The sequence below is a fragment of the Nicotiana attenuata genome, unplaced genomic scaffold, assembly GCF_001879085.1.
Source record: "Nicotiana attenuata strain UT unplaced genomic scaffold, NIATTr2, whole genome shotgun sequence".
NCBI lineage: Eukaryota > Viridiplantae > Streptophyta > Magnoliopsida > Solanales > Solanaceae > Nicotiana > Nicotiana attenuata.
In genome coordinates this window covers 139455-157047 of record NW_017672713.1, presented here as the reverse complement: position 1 = coordinate 157047, position 17593 = coordinate 139455, and the positions used below count along the sequence as shown (strand labels likewise).

Genomic DNA, 17593 nt, shown 5'->3' with positions numbered 1-17593 from the left:
TAAAGATTGTACACTCAAAATATTCGAAATAAAATACTACGATTGTTGCGATATTTTGGATCTTGATTTTATTTTCTCGACGCAAATTTATTGTCTACAAATTATTTTAAATAAATTTAATAATTTAAATTCAATTTTAATTTATTAATTTCTCGAAGCAAATTTATTGTCTACAAATTATTTTAAATTTATAATTATTATAAATAAATTTAAGGGTAGCCATTCGAGTAGAAATCTGCTTATCATTATTTTTTTACCAAGAGCATTAACTACTTATTATCAATTTCGATACTTCTCACCAAATACACAACTACTTAATTACTACAAAATTAATTTCAGTACTCAAAAATACTTTTCAACACAATACTTATTAGCAACGTACTCTCAACCAACTAGCCCAAATGTGCTCTTAATACTCCTATATAAGTTTTATCAAATTACCTTTTAGTTCTTTGTATTGAATTTTGATGGTATAAATTTTTTTACACACCTAATGTAATTTGGTTATGAGGCTATTCACAACATTTCTGAAGTTACCAACTCATGATTGGTAAAACATTTACCTACAATTAGCTTTTAAGTAACATGTTTGTACATGTATTTTTTTATACAATCCATGAGAAGTTTATTGTCGAAATTATGAATAACCAGTACCTTTGTAATCCAATTTGTTAGATGATGGTCCTACAATAGATCGGAACAATGTCATGTTGGTGGATTGTTAATGGTGAACTTATGGATTATTACATGCTATTTTGGAATATTTAATTGCAAATATTCCAAAGATATTAGTAATTGATAACACAGTGAACAATTAGATATGGATTCATATGCAATGAATACAATGAATTTTAATACATGAATTGATTATTTTCTATGAATAATAGTACATGAATAGTTATATACTTATGAATTTATGATATCAGAGTCAAGAATTATCTTAACCTTACTGGTATTATTGTACATAAATTGTTAATTTACTTTTTATCTTGCAATTGTTAAGCGGAGTGTTATTCCAATAACTAAATTTTGTACCAGAAATTCAGATAATACATACAGAGTTTTATATCCTAAGCTAAACGTGATATTAATTACTAATGCAAAGTTTTATGCTAAAACTATTTGTTCTTATAATTATGCCAAATTAAACGACCGGTCAGCAAGTGGCGAGCTGAACAACGAAATGGCAACTGTTTTTAAGTGACACGGATGACTGAACTATACGACTATACAAGTACAGCCACATTGAGATACAGCCAATTCAATTAGCTAGTAATTGCTAAAGATAGTAAGTCCATTATCTTTAAGATGAGGCATAAACTATTTCGTTTTGACGTACGGAGCAGATCAACCAGAACTACAGCGAAGGCAATTTAATGTGTAGGCTTGAACGAATTTGAAGAAGAAATTTTTTAATTGGAAAATTTTCTGTATATTCCAATAAATGAATCAGGGATTGTACAGAATATTGCTTATATACAACAAAAATGGAATCTAAGAAATAACTACCTTTACACTTGTCTCTTATTCTATTAGCTATTCTATAACAAACTCACATGCTATTTACAAGAATAAATAATGTATGCAAAATATAAAACTTAATCTTATCTTCAGCTTCTTCTAGTAGCCCAAGGAAAACGAATTAATTCATTGAGCCCAATGAATGTGTGAGCCCAAGATTGATACAGAAGCCCAATTTTCTCTATAAAGTCTGGTCGAGACATTTGTTTGTGCAAGACCGTTGATTTCCTCCACGTGGCTTGATCTCAGCTACTCAAGTCTTCACAAAGATGTTCAGACATCAAATGTATCGAACATCCTAGAAGACCAAATTTTACCTTCTCAAAGAGGAGTTCTTCTTCTTCTTCTTCTTCTTCTTCTTCTTCTTCTTCTTCTTCTTCTTCTTCTCTATCTTTGAGTAAAACTCCATGAATCCCAGAATTAGAATGGGGTTTCGTCTTCCCAACATCCCCCCTCAATTTGGAGCGTAACCTTGTGACCCCCAACTTGCTCAAAATCTCTGAGTGAGAAACCCCTGAAAGTGGTTTTGTGAAAAGATCCGCCAATTGGTCTTTAGAAGGAACAAATATAGGGTAATTAGTCCGAAAAGGAACCGTTGACTCACAAAATGACAGTCAGTCTTCACATGTTTTGTGCGTTCATGAAAGACGGGGTTACGGGCGATGTGAATGGATGCTTTGCTGTCAGAGTGAATAGGTATGGGAAGGTTTACTGGTGTAGAGAGATCCTCAAGAAGTCGAACACGCCAAGTAAGTTCTGCAGTTACTCTTCGCATAGATCCGTATTCTGCCTCAGCAGATGATAAAGATATTGATATTTGCTTCTTTGATTTCCAAGAAATTGGTGCTCCTCCTAGTGTGATGAAAAACCCACTTATAGACCTTCTGGAATCCTTGCAAGAAGCCCAATCACCATCACAAAATGCAAGCAAGGAAAATGATGGTGCTGCTGAGAGAAGAATTCCTTATCCCGGATCTGAGCTCAAGTATTTCAACACTCGCAATGCAGCAGTGAAGTGAGAGAGACAGGGATTCTGCATGTACTGGCTTAGAGTAAGTACTGCAAAGGAAAGATCTAGCCTAGTGTTAGTCAGATAGTTCAATTTTCCAACTAGATGACGATACACTGTGGGATTTTGCAAAGGTCGGCCATCATTAGCTTGAAGTTTGGAAGAAGGATCAAGGGGAGAAGTGACTCGAGTCAAGGGAGAAACATCAAACTCCTGCACCATGTCCAAGGTAAATTTCCTTTGACTCACAATGAAACCTTCCTTTTCTCTTAGAATTTTCACCCCCAAAAAAATAATGTATGCTTCCTAAATTTTTGACTTTTAATTCAGTTTTTAGAAAACCCTTGATGTGTTGGATCTCTTCCAAGTCATCTCCAGTTAGTAGAATGTCATCTACATAGACAACTAGGATAGAAATAAGGCTTCCTGTTTGTTTAAAGAATAGAGAATAATCATTTAATGATGAAGAATACCCTTTAAAACTCAAAGCCCCTGCAAGCCTGGCATACCATTGCCTGGAAGCTTGCTTCAAGCCATATAATGACTTCCTTAGTAAACAAACATGCTTAGGGCTAGGAGGTGTTAAACCTAAAGGAAACTTCATGTATACCTCCTCCTGAAGATCACCATGCAAAAATGCATTGTTGACATCCAATTGAGACACATTCCAGTCTCTTTTGGCTGCAATAGTGAGCAAATATCTTATAGTAGTCATTTTCACCACTGGTGAAAAGGTCTCACCATAATCTATCCCTTCTCTTTGGACATCCTCCCTGACCACCAGCCTTGCCTTTAATCTTTCAACTCTTCCATCTGATAGATGCTTTACCTTATACACCCACTTACAAGGTAGAGCTCTTTTCCCTTTAGGTAGTTCAACTACATCCCATGTGTGGTTGTCTTCTAGAGCTTTAATCTCAAAGTCCATAGCCTCTATCCAACTTGGATGTTGACAAGCTTGTCCAAAACTGTTAGGCGATGTGAGAGTAGAAATTGACTGCATGACATGTTGATTGTTGGGAGATAGAGAAGAAAAACATTACTCCCTAGGTTTACTTGGTTGAGTGAAACAAGCAACTCCTACATCTGTGAACATGATATTACTACACACATAATCCTTTAGGTAGGTTGGTTGATTGGAAACCCTTCCTGGCCTCCTCACTGGTGTAGGCTGTTTAGGTGCAGGAACAGGTGAGCTAGTATGTGGTGTATCTGAGATAGGTGGAAAAGAAACTGGGCTAGGGGATAATTGGGGATGGTGAGGAGTAGATGAAGATCTTGGTGATGGTGAAGAGAAAATGTCAGAAACTTCAGGTTCTAAAGAAATAGGTGAGAGTTGATCCTGTGATGGAGATGGGTAGATAGATTCTGTACTGAAGGTTGAGCTTGGGAATATAGGTTGGTGTGACGGTTTGTTCTTAGCAAAAGGAAAGTGTGTTTCATGAAACTTCACATCCCTTGACACAAATACTCTTCCTGTGGAAAGCTCTAGTAGCTTATATCCTTTTTGATGAAGGGGATAACCAAGCAAAACACAGGTTGTTGCCCTTTCATCAAACTTTCCTCTTCCTTGTGCTAATGTTGAAGCATAACAAAGACATCCAAAATTCCTTAAATAATCATACTTGGGCTTCTTCTGGAACAAAACTTCATATGGTATTTTGCCTTTAAGAACACTGGAAGGCATCGTATTAATAAAATGTGTGGCAGTTAGGATAGACTCTCCCCAATATGACATAGGTAGCTTTGATTGAAACATCAACATTCTTGCAGTCTCTAATAGGTGTCTATGTTTCCTTTCAACAACTCCATTTTGTTGAGGAGTTGCTACACAAGACAATTGATGCAGAATTCCTTGAGAAGCTAGGAAAACTGCCTCTTGTATACCTTTCCCCAATTCTGGTGCATTGTCAGATCTTATCACTTTGACTTTCTCATTGAATTGTCTCTCAACCAAAGACAAAGAAGATTTAAGCATAGGGAAAGCATTACATTTAGCACTCAATAAAAATGTCCATGTTCCTCTACTATAGTCATCTACTATAGTGAGGAAGTATCTGAAACCATTGTAAGTATTTGACTTATAAGGTCCCAATGTGTCAACATGTATAAGTTCAAATTTATGCTTGGACTTTATGTTACTGAATGGGAAATGGTTTCTGGTTTGCTTAGCCTTAGGACACACATCACAAATGAACTCAGAATTTGATTTACAATGAAGGAAATCTAAATGTTTCATTGCTGAAAATGGGAGGTGTCCCAATCTTACATGCCAAAGCTTAAAATCTGAAACAATATTAACTTGAACTGGACTAGAAAAAGAAACAAACTCCGAAATGGAACTTCTTCCTTTTGGAATTGAAAATACATCACCACTAACAAACCCTTAGACTTAAGATTACTTGGTTCCAATAAGTAGAGCCCTTCTCTAACTTCACCAAAAGCTTAAGGACTCTTCATTGAAAGGCCTTGCAACACACACTTAACAGATGTGAAAAGGACATCATATTTGAATTGAACACAAAACTATGAACTGATAACAAGTTATACTTGAATTCTGGAACATGCAATACACTGTTCAGAATATGACCAGGAAGAATAGAAATGCTCCCTATATGAGTAATAATCACCTTGAAAGAGTTAGGTAAACTGATGTTCAAAGGTACAAGGAGTGGAGACAGAAACAAGAAAGAATTAGGTTCAAAACACATATGCTCTGAGGCACCTGAATCAATGATCCAGGTGTCTGATTTTAAACTAGTGAATACTGAACCTGCGTATTTTAGAATAGTACCAGCAACTGCATTAGCATTTATTCCTGTATTTCCTGCCTGTGCTATCTTTGCTTGCTTATACATGTGCATCATTTCTGCAACCTCTTCTTTGCTGAGTTGCTGTCCAAAATTATTGCCATTGAGTTCAGTGCCTTGTCCTGCTGAATTTTCATGTTCCTCATTTGTCACCACTGTATTTCCCTTAATCTGATTCTGATATCCTTTGTGATTTTTGAACTCAAAATCCTCCGGAAATCCAATAATTCTGTAGCAATCTTCTTGTGTATGTCCTATTTTTCCACAATAAGTACAAGACACATTTGGATTGTACTTCTTTTTTCCTTTGAACCTCTGCTGAGGCTTAACAAACCTTTGTCCAGAGTTGTTGAATTTGGGTGCCATGGATGCTCCCTTTTGTGTCTGGTTTCTTACCTTCTGATAACTTTTCCCTTGTCCTGTGATCATGAAAGCTGCAAAATCAGCTAAAAGCTGTGCATTATGCTGCTTGTTCTCTCCTGCTGCCATGAATGATACTGATTGAGAGTTAAAATGTGCATTTGCATAAACTTTCCTTTGATTTTCATCTTGTAAGAGAAGTGAATAAGCAACATCCATGCTAGGCAAATGACTCATCATGAGGATGTTTCCTCTTGCTTGTGCATAGATGTCATTTAATCCCATTAGAAATTGGATCAACCTCTGATCCTCTAGTGACTGAGTTAATTTTGCATTTCCTTCACAAACACAAACACAAGAGCAGCATATGATAACATTCAAAGCATCTAATTCATCCCACAATCGTTTGAGCTTAGTAAAATATCCCGCAATATCACTATTTCCCTGTACTAATCCTGATAATTCCTTCTGCAGATGTTAAAGCTTTGCTCCATTTGATCTCCCAAATCTCTGTTCAAGGCTGTCCCAAAGCTCTTTTGCAGTTTTAGAATAAATCACATTATCTGCAATATCCTTTGAAAGAGCATTAAGGATCTAAGAGATGACCATGTCATTCACACAACTCCATTGTTCATGTTCTGGAGATTTCATATCTGGAGATTGACAAGCTCCATTGATGAAACCAAGCTTCTTCTTGGCTGACAAGGACAAGAGAATAGATCTTCTCCATCCTGCATATCCTCTTCGATTAAATACAGTATTGACTAGAGTCATACCAGGTGAATCAGAATTGTTGAGGTGATAGGGGTGATTAGCATCATAACTCACAGCCTTTGTAGCATTGCTGGTTTCTGCAGTGATGGTTATCACCCATTTTGTTCTACTGAAAAGTGATGTAATAGATAGATTAATTGATTGAATTGTTGGATCGATCTAGTTTGTAACGACCCGACTGATCGTTTTGAACAATTGCATCCGGTTTGATAGTTTGAGTTCAAGAGCAGCTTCACATTATGTATATCGACTTGTGTGCAGGGTTGAATTCAGTTTTCGGATGAATCAGAGTCGAATTGGAAAGAAGGAATATAGTTCTGGAAGCTTAAGCGAAGAGAATTTGACCGGAATTTGACATTTGAGTAAACAACTCCGGAATGAGTTTTGGATGATGTCAGTAGCTTTGTATGGTGATTTTGGACTTGGGCGTGGGTTCGGATTTGGATCTGGACGCCCGTAGGGTAATTTGAGGCATTTCGATGAAAGCTGGGAAAGTTGAAGTTTGGAAAATGGAGAGGTTTGACCCATAGTTAACTTTTGTGTTATAGAGGTCAGAATGCGATTCCGAAAGTTGGAACAACTCCGTTATGTCATTTGGGACTTGCCTGCAAAATTTGGTGTCGTTTGAAGTTGATTTGAGGTGGTTCAGACGCTTGGTTGCAATTCTAGAGGTTCTTGAAGTTCATAGTGATTTTCATACGTTTGGGCATCTGATTCGTGGTTTTAGCACTGTTTGACGTGATTTGAGAGTGGGGCTAAGTTCGTATGATGTTATGGGATGTGTTGGTACATTTGGTTGAGGTTCCGGGGGCCTCGGATGAGTTTCGGGTGAGTTTTGAGCGAGTCCGGACATTCCGGAACTTAGAAAATGGTTCTGATGCTTAAATCTTTGCTGGGGGCAGAAGTCTTACCGCTGAGGCGGTGGGATTACCGCTGAGGCGGAAAATGGTCGGCGGTCCGCGGTGAGGAAGAATCCGCAGGTTCACTGGTCTAACTTCGGAAGCATATATCTTTTGATCTACAAGGAATTTTTAGATGATTCAAAAATGAAAGTTGTAGCCCTTCATATCTAGTTTTCAGAAAGCTAAAGAAATCATAATTTGGACATCTGTAGAGAAAGTTATGGCCAAAATACTAAAGCATGTCACTGCAGTCAATATTTTCCGCTGTAGCGGTGGATTAACCGCGGTCAGCGGTGGTTTTTCCACGGTCAGCGGTGATGGAAATCTGGGAGGTGCACTATAAATACGAGATTTAGGGTTTTATTTCATATTTTTACCTAGAGAGCTCGGATCTTGGTGATTTTTCGAAGGTTTTTCAAGAAGTTCATTGGGGTAAGTGATTCTAACTCGAATTTGGCTAAAATACATGAATCTATCATTGAATTCATCATTTGATTCGTGATTTGGGAAAAATTGTAAAATCTTTCAAAAATGTAAAATGATGATTTGAAGGACCAAATGGTATCAGAATTGGATAATTTTTGTATGGGTGAACTCGTATCGGAATGTGTATTCGGTTTTTGTAAATTTTGTCGGGTTCCGAGGTGCGGGCCCGGAGAGTTGACTTTTGTTGACTTTTTGCAAATTGTATAAGAATCATAGTTTTGTTAATTGGAATTGTTTTCTCTTGCATTGTTAGGTGTATTCAAATTGTTTTTTTGCTAGATTGAGCCGAGCGTTGATGAATTGGTAAAGGAAAAGCTAAATTGAGTATTGAATTGGCCGGATTGAGGTAAGTATCTTGCCTAACCTCGTGTGGGGGACTTCCCCTTAGGATTTGAGTCTTCTATGCTAATTGTAGTCCGTGCATGCGAGGTGACGAGTGTGTGCTCGGACTTATTTGTGAGAAATTCGCATCTAGGGTTCTTAGGTCCTTATGTTCATTATATGGAAAGTATCTCGTTATGATTGGGTTTCCTAATTGCTTAAATTGCCTCTATATGCTCCATATGATGTTGTTAGCTTCCCTCTAATTCATACGTGTTACTTGACCCTTAATTGCCTTAATTGAAGTGATTGCCTTCCTTATTGTTTTGATACTTCTTGATTGTGATTTCCCCTATGACTTTGTGCAAATATGTTACATGTCCATTTGTTGTGGTTACCGGTGTAATTATTACGTGCTTATTATGTCTTGTTGCGTTGTTAAGGTTAGTGTGCTTCTTGGTTTTCTTTTCGTGATCCTTATTATGTACTATTCATGCTTGACTCGATGAGTATTCATGTTGAACCAAGCTTATGGTAATTCCTTGGTATTTGACCGTTGTTGAGTATTGACTCAAGTTGGGATTCATTTTGTGAAGTTAATTATTGGGACGAGATTGGTTATTGTTGATTCCCTTGCCGGGATGTTATTGCTTATGATCTTGTTTTCCTTGCTGGGATATTGTTATTATACTATTGTTCCCTTGCCGGGATTCTATTGTGATTTTATTGATTCCCTTGCCCGAATTGCTTTGTGATTGTTGCTTGGGTAAGGAAGAGTGTAAAAGCACGAAGGGTGATGCCGTGCGTGATATTTGTGAGTGAGTGTAAAAGCACGAAGGATGATGCCGTGCCATGATATGAGTAATAATGCACGAAGGATAATGCCGTGCCATGATTATGTGAGGTAAAAGCACGAAGGGTGATGTCGTGCCATGATATGAGTGATAATACACGAAGGATAATGCCGTGCCATGATTATGTCAGGTAAAAGCACGAAGGGTGATGCCGTGCCAAATATATTGATTCTTATGGTGAGAACGAGAGTAAAAGCACGAAGGGTGATGCCGTGCACTTTCTGTTTGCTATGCTTATTTGTCGTTACCAATTCAAGTGTTTTAACTGTTCAAATTCCTTTACCGATGTGATCCTTTGTGATGGAACCCCATGGTGTTTTCAATACTTCGCCGTATTTATATACATATTTTTCAATACTTCAAATGTCAATAATTTTTTCATCTTCAATTCAGTTAGTTACTCAATTAAATTTCCTTAAACCGTCTGAGGTTGTATTTTACTTAAAAATGGAATTTCTTAAGTTAACTTATTAAATCCCTTGTTAAAAGTAATGATTCATTCGATGTTGTATTTTAATTGAAAATGGTACTTTCTTTATCCAAATGATTTCTAAAAATAACTTCGTCTTTTCTTGCTGAGTTCCTAATTTGTTTAGAAGCTGTACTCTACTTTATGTTATGTAAATTAGACTCCTTGAACATCTTAATTGCATTGGTTACGGACCCTATGAACTGAGTAATATTAGAATGTTGTTGTGTAAAGTGAGATAGCAATATGTGGGCACAAGGTGCCGGGAGTGCTAAAAGTTTGGTAATTGAGGTTATGATATGAGACAGCGAGTTTGAGATGGCTGGAAATTTTGCATCAGAAACGATATGATTTATTGAGCTGACATCGCCTTCCTTGTTTGAGTACATTATTACTTGTCTGTGTTCTAGCTATGTTGGTGTTAATTTATTTGGTTATCTTTCGTGTCCACCCGTGTTTCTCTTTATTGTTTCTACTGATTGTAGTTTGTTCTTTCCCTGTTGTTGATATTACTTTGTCATTTCTAGGTTGATAGTTTATTATCAAATCCTGTTAAATTTATTTGACCAGTAGGTGTCTGGACTGTTTCTTGTCACTACCCCACCGAGGTTAGTCTTGATACTTACTAGGCACCGCCGTGGTGTGCTCATACTATACTTCTGCATATTTTTGTGTACAGATCCAGGTATTTGATCGGTAGTAGCTGTGCGAGTCGTTGCAGTGGAGACTCAAGGTAAACCTGCTACAACGTTCGCAGGCCTCAGAGTCACCTTCATTTGTACTTATTTCCATTTGTTCCTTTTGTTTCGGAACAGTGATGTATTTATTTTGTATAACTACTCTTAGAAAGGCTTGTGACTTGTACCACCGGTTCTAGGAATTGTAATTTGTTCAGAGTAATTTAATTCAAAGTTAGTAAATATCAATATTATTTCAGTTTATGTTAGGCTTACCTAGTTTAGAGACTAGGTGCCATCACGACTCCTTTCGAGGGAATTTTGGGTCGTGACATAGTTGCTCTGATACCATGAACGAACTTGAAGAAGAAATTTCTTAATTGGAATTCCAATGAATGAATCAGGGACTGTACAGACTACTGCTTATATGCAACAAAAATGGAATCTAAGAAATAACTACCTATACACTTGTCTCTTATTCTATTGGCTATTCTATAACAAACTCACATGCTATTTACAAGAAGAAATAATGTGTGCAAAATATAAAACTTAATCTTATCTTCAGCCTCTTCTAGTAGGCCCAAGGAAAACGAATTAATTCATTGTGCCCAATGAATGTGAGCCCAAGATTGATACAGAAGCCCAATGTCTCTGTAAAGTCTGGTCGAGACATTTGTTTGTGCAAGACCATTGATTTCCTCCACGTGGCTTGATCTCAGCTACTCAAGTCTTCACAAAGATGTTCAGACATTAAATATATCAACATCCTAGAAGACCAAACCTTACCTTCTGTCAAAGACGAATCCTTCTTCTTCTTCTTCTTATTCTTCTTCTCTATCTTTGAGTACACTCCATGAATCCCAGAATTATAATGGGGTTTCGTCTTCCCAACAAGGCTATAACTGAATGACAAACAAGGTCAAATTGAAAAAATAGTTACTTTCGTTCTTGGGATTTTAATTTTGGGTATGATATAGTCAAGGTGAGCAACCAAAGTCCTCCTTTCTAAACATTCAACTTCGTCCTGAACTCCTTTGCAGTGTTCTTCCTTTGCAACTAGTTTTGGTTCCACAACATCCTGAAACGAAATAAATAACAAAATATCACTTCTATGGGGAATCACAAGTTAACTAACCAATTAACAAACAAGAGGCGAAATCAATTGCTTAGTTTGTCGTTGGACATAATATATATCTCATGCCTTCTAGTAGTTTGACTGTTTAAGTTTTACCTGGTGTAGAATCTTGTTGAGGGTGGCCAAATGAAAAGCTGGCTCAGGGCGAACGGCGCAGCAGGACATGGTAAAATAGAGGAGAAAGATACTAATGAAGAAAGAGCTGGTAGAGGATTTAGACATTGTTAATTGGCTGTTTTGCTAGATGCTAAAAGTGAGAGTACCCTAACTTCAAAGATAATTTACTAAATTATTCTTTAAATAATGAGTGACTCTAATACCCTTTTGACATATTATATTTATTATTATACCCTTTTGATATATAAATATACTTGCTTCTTTCATTGACCGGTACATTAACCAACATTCAGAAGAATTTGAGGAGTTGTATCAATAACTAATACACTAAATTCATTTGATTAATTGATACAAAACCAGATTCATTCATTTATTAAATGCGTACATAGTGAAGAATCTAGAGACAAATATCTTGTGACGTTAGAAGAGCTCATACACAATGGTTTGAACTTGCGTACAATCTATTTTCCCAAATTCTTCACCCTTGTTCGTTGTTCCCAATACCATTTCTTACCTTCAATTCCCTTTAAGTTCTTAATAAAGTTTAAGTTATAATAATTCTCAAAGTGAGTATCTTTCTCCCATTTAAGAATCAGTTATAAAAGAGAGGTTTTGTGGTTACCTTGGAAAGAGAAATTAAAATGGTAACAATAATATTAGTCTCCATAAAAGAGAGGTTTTGTTCTTCTCTTCACTCCTAGAAAGATAGTATATGCAACAATGAAGCCACAAGAGCATATAACGATAACGTAATCACTCTTCCTCCTAGAATGCTAAGAATCCAGTAATGAGGTTGACGTTACTATTTGATTCCTTTTTTCCTTACGGCTTGTTTGGATGGTTGTTACCTATTGAATTGTATTGTATTGTATCGTATTATTACTTTAAATACAATATTTGTTTTGATTTCTACTTAAATTTTATTGTATCGTATCGTTAAATCCGTCGTTACGTAACGATGCAATGTGCCACTTTATGTAACGACCGATTTGGTGTGGTCGAGTCGTTACCTTGTCTTTTTCTCTCAATCTCACCCTTCATTATTATTAAATAATTTTATTTTATCATTTACCCTACCTTTTTATATACCGTATCATAATCTTTCTTTATAATATTGCTAGTTTATTCATCAAATTACTAGTGTGTGATACCATGAAACGACGGCAAAACGATACAATCCATCCAAGCATTGTATTCATCAAACGATACAGTACAATAAAATAAAGTACAATACGATACATTATGAAACGATATGTAACAACCATCCAAACAAGCTGTTAGGTAAATTAATTATGTACTTTTCAATTATGTGATAGCACAAAGTTAGACTTGTAGTATTAGCCTTTTGGATTTACAACTATAATTTTGGTGCTAAATAGTGTTAATTTTTCCTTTGCACTTTAATATCTTTATTTGTATTGTGCTTGTGATGAACTCTTGAAGACATTTGAATTTTTAGAGTTCAAAGCTAATTTTTTGCAAACACTCATTTTGGAAACTTATGTATAACTCATATTTTATCATCTAAAAAAATACATATTTTTATATAAAAAAATATGTATTAAATGTATAAAAACTTAATTTCTTGAAATTACAACAATATATGTACAATTATGTAAATAATTTTTCCGATCATTCTAACTTCATTTTTTTAATTTTTTAGGAGGAAAATTAGAGATTTTGTTCTGAATGATTGTATGATTTTAACTTCTTAAAGTTTTATCTTTAAGTGAAAGAAATTCAAAACCGTTAAAGGAGAAAATTACCAAGGGCTGAATGTGTGCGTTGGAAGAGGTTCCAAGAATTAAAGTCTAAGTAGGTGGCAGAATAGCCGTTTTTTGTCCAAAAATATTTAGTGAAATTTTGATTACAATTCTTACGATGAACAAACAATTCATACATGTTTATTGTGAAATAGTCCAATTATTGATAATCACGACGTCACGAATATGTTGGAGGAGATATTTTATTGTCTCTCATTTATGATAACAGATCTTGCAGGTAAAGAGTTGGTGAATGAAGTACTAATCCAAATCTCTTAAAAATTTGTTGATTCTGGTCAAGATTGAAGGGTGAAAGTTACCCATCAAAATTGAAAAAATTTCACCATTCCTTTTGAGAGAGATGTTCGCATAGATGGGAATAGTAGAATAGGTTCCAGAGCATGTACTTTCTACTCAAGCAAGCAGAAGAGATAATCAAAAGCAGCCTACTTTCCATATCAATTCTACTCAATAAAACCTCAATCCATGAAAGAATTATCGAAAATTAAACTCACAGAACAAGAAGAGGACCAATTAAATCGTAGCATCGACAAACCTAAGGAAGCTATAGATGAAAATAAAGAAAACAACACTCAACCTCTCAACCCACTCAAAAGCAAGGTAAGTTTTCGTGACACACTTTCCCCACCCCCTCCTCCTCCAATCAACACCAGCCTAGAAGCTGATTTCTTGAAAAAACTTACCATAGATGATGAAAACTCAAACCCCTCTAATCATCCTTTTTTATCCCAATTTCCTCAAATGATAAACTAAGACTTTACAGCCCGTGGCATCAAGCCATTATCATTAAACTCTTAGGAAAAAAAAATATCCTACACAAATATCAAACTTAAACTAAACTCACTATGACAACTAGATGAAACCCTTCAGTTAATAGATTTAGGATACGAATATTATCTAATCAAATTCCAGAGCATTGAAAGTTTTAATAAAATACTCCAAAATGGACCTAGGTTCATAGCCAATATATCACTATACGTCAATAGGAACCCAATTTCAATCCAGCCCTAGCTCACACAAACTATGCCACTGTGTGGATCCGTCTACAGGAATTACCAACTGAATACTACGATATGCATATCCTCAAAACATAGCTGCTTTTATAGGAAAACTCATAAAAATTGACACATGCACAGTTCATACATCCAGAGGCCGTTATGCTAGACTTTGTATCTTAGCACCACTAGGTAAAACCCTCACATCCGAAATTCTCCTTGGCACACACACTCAACCAATTTATTATGAAGACTCAATTATAATCTGTACCAAATGTAGATGCTTAGGGCATAACCTCCATTATTGTCCAAAATTTTCAACCCCCTCCACTTCGAAACAACCAGAAATAAACCAAAACGCATCCTCCAGTGAAGATGGCCAACATAGCCAATGGGAAATAGTTACCTATACAAAGAACAAAAAATTTACTAACACTAAGGACAAACAATCTACCCAAACCACCTTCCATAACCAAAACCACCCCCAGCAACCAAACCTCCCTAAAAAAAATCCTATGGACCCACTGACCCCACACGACTCCACAAAACCAACCAATAACACCACACTACAAAATCAGTTTGAACTACCAATTCATATCCCTACACCGGACCCACTCCATACAAAAAATAATACCACACATGACAATCCTATACCACCTATAACACAATCAATCAACCCTACCCCTAACACGTTCAAACCATTATCACCCTCCCTCCAATTCCCAACACCCACGCCTACCGTAAACCTAGGAGAGGAAAATCATCATTTTATATCACCTCTCCTTCACCCTTTAATTCGTAAAACAATGTCCAAACACTTACTTTCAAAACGTAATACCAATAAAAAACTATCTAGGATAGCCAATTATAATGACTCCTACTCTCAACTCCCGAAATCAAACATGCACATGTATGAACACGGCTCACAAAAGGCCAAAGAAAACCTAAATACAACTACATCATTACAAAAAATCGTATCTCCTACTACAATACCTAAACCCCAAATTATACAAACTATACCTCAATCATCTTCTCAACTATCACACACGTCTGCCTCACCATCATTTCATCCCAAAGAAACCTCATCCAACAGTACTCCTAAACCTTTAACTTCATTACCACACGGCAAGACATTGCATGCAAACTTGCCAATTCCCTCAACCAATAACAATGGCCTTTATCCACAACCAATCACTAAAAATCTACCCACCTCAATCCCAAAGGCTTCTTCAAATACCCCCTCCCCCCTAATAAATCAAGCTACTATCACAACTCTAGAACCAACTCCTACTACTTACTGCACTATCAATAACCACCATGCATCGTTCAAACAACCACAGGAATCATCACCATCAATACCGGCACCGGAGATACATCAACGATGTCTAGATCAATCACCACCACCACCTCCTCCTCCCATATCCTTCACCCCCACCCCCCATGTCACTTAATCATCCAGCACCAACCAAACCATGCACAACAGAGGCCATCACTACACCTCAGACTCCCATTTATACACCACCATCCAACTATTCCTCCACAACAAATACCACCATCACACCAGTTTCTACTGATAGACCTGCAACTACTACAAAATCACGTCATACTCCTTTTGGAAACATCAGAAGAGATGGCCTTCACAGTGCAAGAGGAAAATCTAAACCAAGCACAACAAGACCAAGTCTTGAACCTGATCCATCAACAAGATATCACCCTTTGGCAAATGCATGAGATCATCAATCATTATCAACAATGGCAAGCACAGGCACTCCATCACCCCACCTTCTTGAATACACACCCACAGATCAACTCCTCACCACGGTTACTCCATCAACATCCAGTAGCAACTGCTCAACCTCCAGTGTCAACACAGATGCAACACCAAGTGATCGACAACCACATTACCAACTCTCCACCTGCTTCTCCACAGCAGGAGAATCAACATCAAGCAGAAGAAGGCAACGACCTGCCGGAGACCTTCATGGAATCAATGATTTTGAACGACTTCCTGACGATCTCCATGTCAGAAAATACAAATGAAAATACCTCATTTTCATCCCTCCAAACTTCCAGAAAACTTCCTTGAACATACGCCTAGACCTCTTATCCTTGGAAGAGAAGTATGTGATTCCCATGATTCCAACCCTTCAAGACAATATGTTACCAACTGCACTTTACAATCCTCCACACCTACTAATGCATTTAGAACTTTTTCTGGCACCGGAAAGAAGCACCCCACATCATGAAGATTTAATGAAGATAATGATTTGGAATTGCCGGGGAGCTCATAATAAAGAATTCCGCCAGAACCTCAGATTCTTGCTCACATGGAATAATCCTTCCATTCTATACCTTACAGAAACAAGGATGGCAGACCACACTGATCTCCTCATGGAATTCAACTACACTGATTTAATCCAAGTTGCAACACAAGGTCATTCAGGAGGAATTGTACTTTTATGACGAGCCCATGATTTGGTGGTCAACCCAGTGGCAGTCACAAGCCAAGAGATCCATGCTTCTGTCGATGTCAATAATCCAAGAACCCAACACCCAACAACTTAGCCATTTTGATGCCATTGGCACCATTACTGTCAGGATTCTGTATTTTGAAGAATCTCCCCTCCCCCTCCCCTTTGTCTTCGTTTTTGTTTTTGTTTTGTTTATGTCTTTTATTTGCATGCATTTAGATTTTGATGTAACTAGTAGTAGCAACTTACTTTCAATCACCCTTGTAATTTTCGTACTTAACTTATAAATGCAATCCTTCGTTTGAGCAAAAAAAGAATATATTGGAGGAGGATATCAGCCCAAGAGTTGTGATGAACGGATAAATTTGACATAGGCGAAATACATAAATGGCCCATCCAAGTTATCCACAACGGTCATTTGAACACCTCAATAGACCTATTTATCAAGTAGACACCTCAAGTGTATGTTAAGTAAATCAAATAGACACCCCGGTACAGCATACCGGATGCGTGAGTTACACTTGCCAAATGAGTCAATCAATGAATGACACGTGTAATTTGTAATTAAAACTTAACACAAATTAACCAAAAAAAAAAAAATTTAAAGATCAGTTCTTTCTTTTTCTAATTTATTTTCTCTTTCTTTTTTTCTCCTCTCTCATCGACCTCCCGTCTTCCCAAAACCTACCCTAGTTTGGTTTGCCGAAAAGAATGGAGATCGCCGGAAATATTTTTAAGAAATGTAAGTTTGATATTAAGTTTGATATTTTTACCTCTACAATAGAAATTTAAGTTTGATATCACAATTTTATAATCTGATTTTAGAAAACAAATAGTATCATCGGCGATCTCTGGTTCTACGGAGCCGTCGAATATTGGGTGGGGCCGGTGGTACAGTTTGAAAGAAC

At 36.7% G+C, this 17593-nt stretch overlaps 1 long non-coding RNA gene across 1 annotated transcript; it reads right to left on the bottom strand.

Moving 5' to 3' along the window:
• Positions 1–10543: 10543 nt before the first annotated feature.
• On the bottom strand, positions 10544–11565 carry LOC109214239. Its single transcript, XR_002066136.1, has 2 exons — positions 11415–11565; positions 10544–11261 (listed from the first exon to the last, which is right to left on the bottom strand). It is a non-coding gene; the product is annotated as an uncharacterized LOC109214239 (long non-coding RNA).
• Between the last annotated feature and the right edge of the window lie 6028 nt (positions 11566–17593).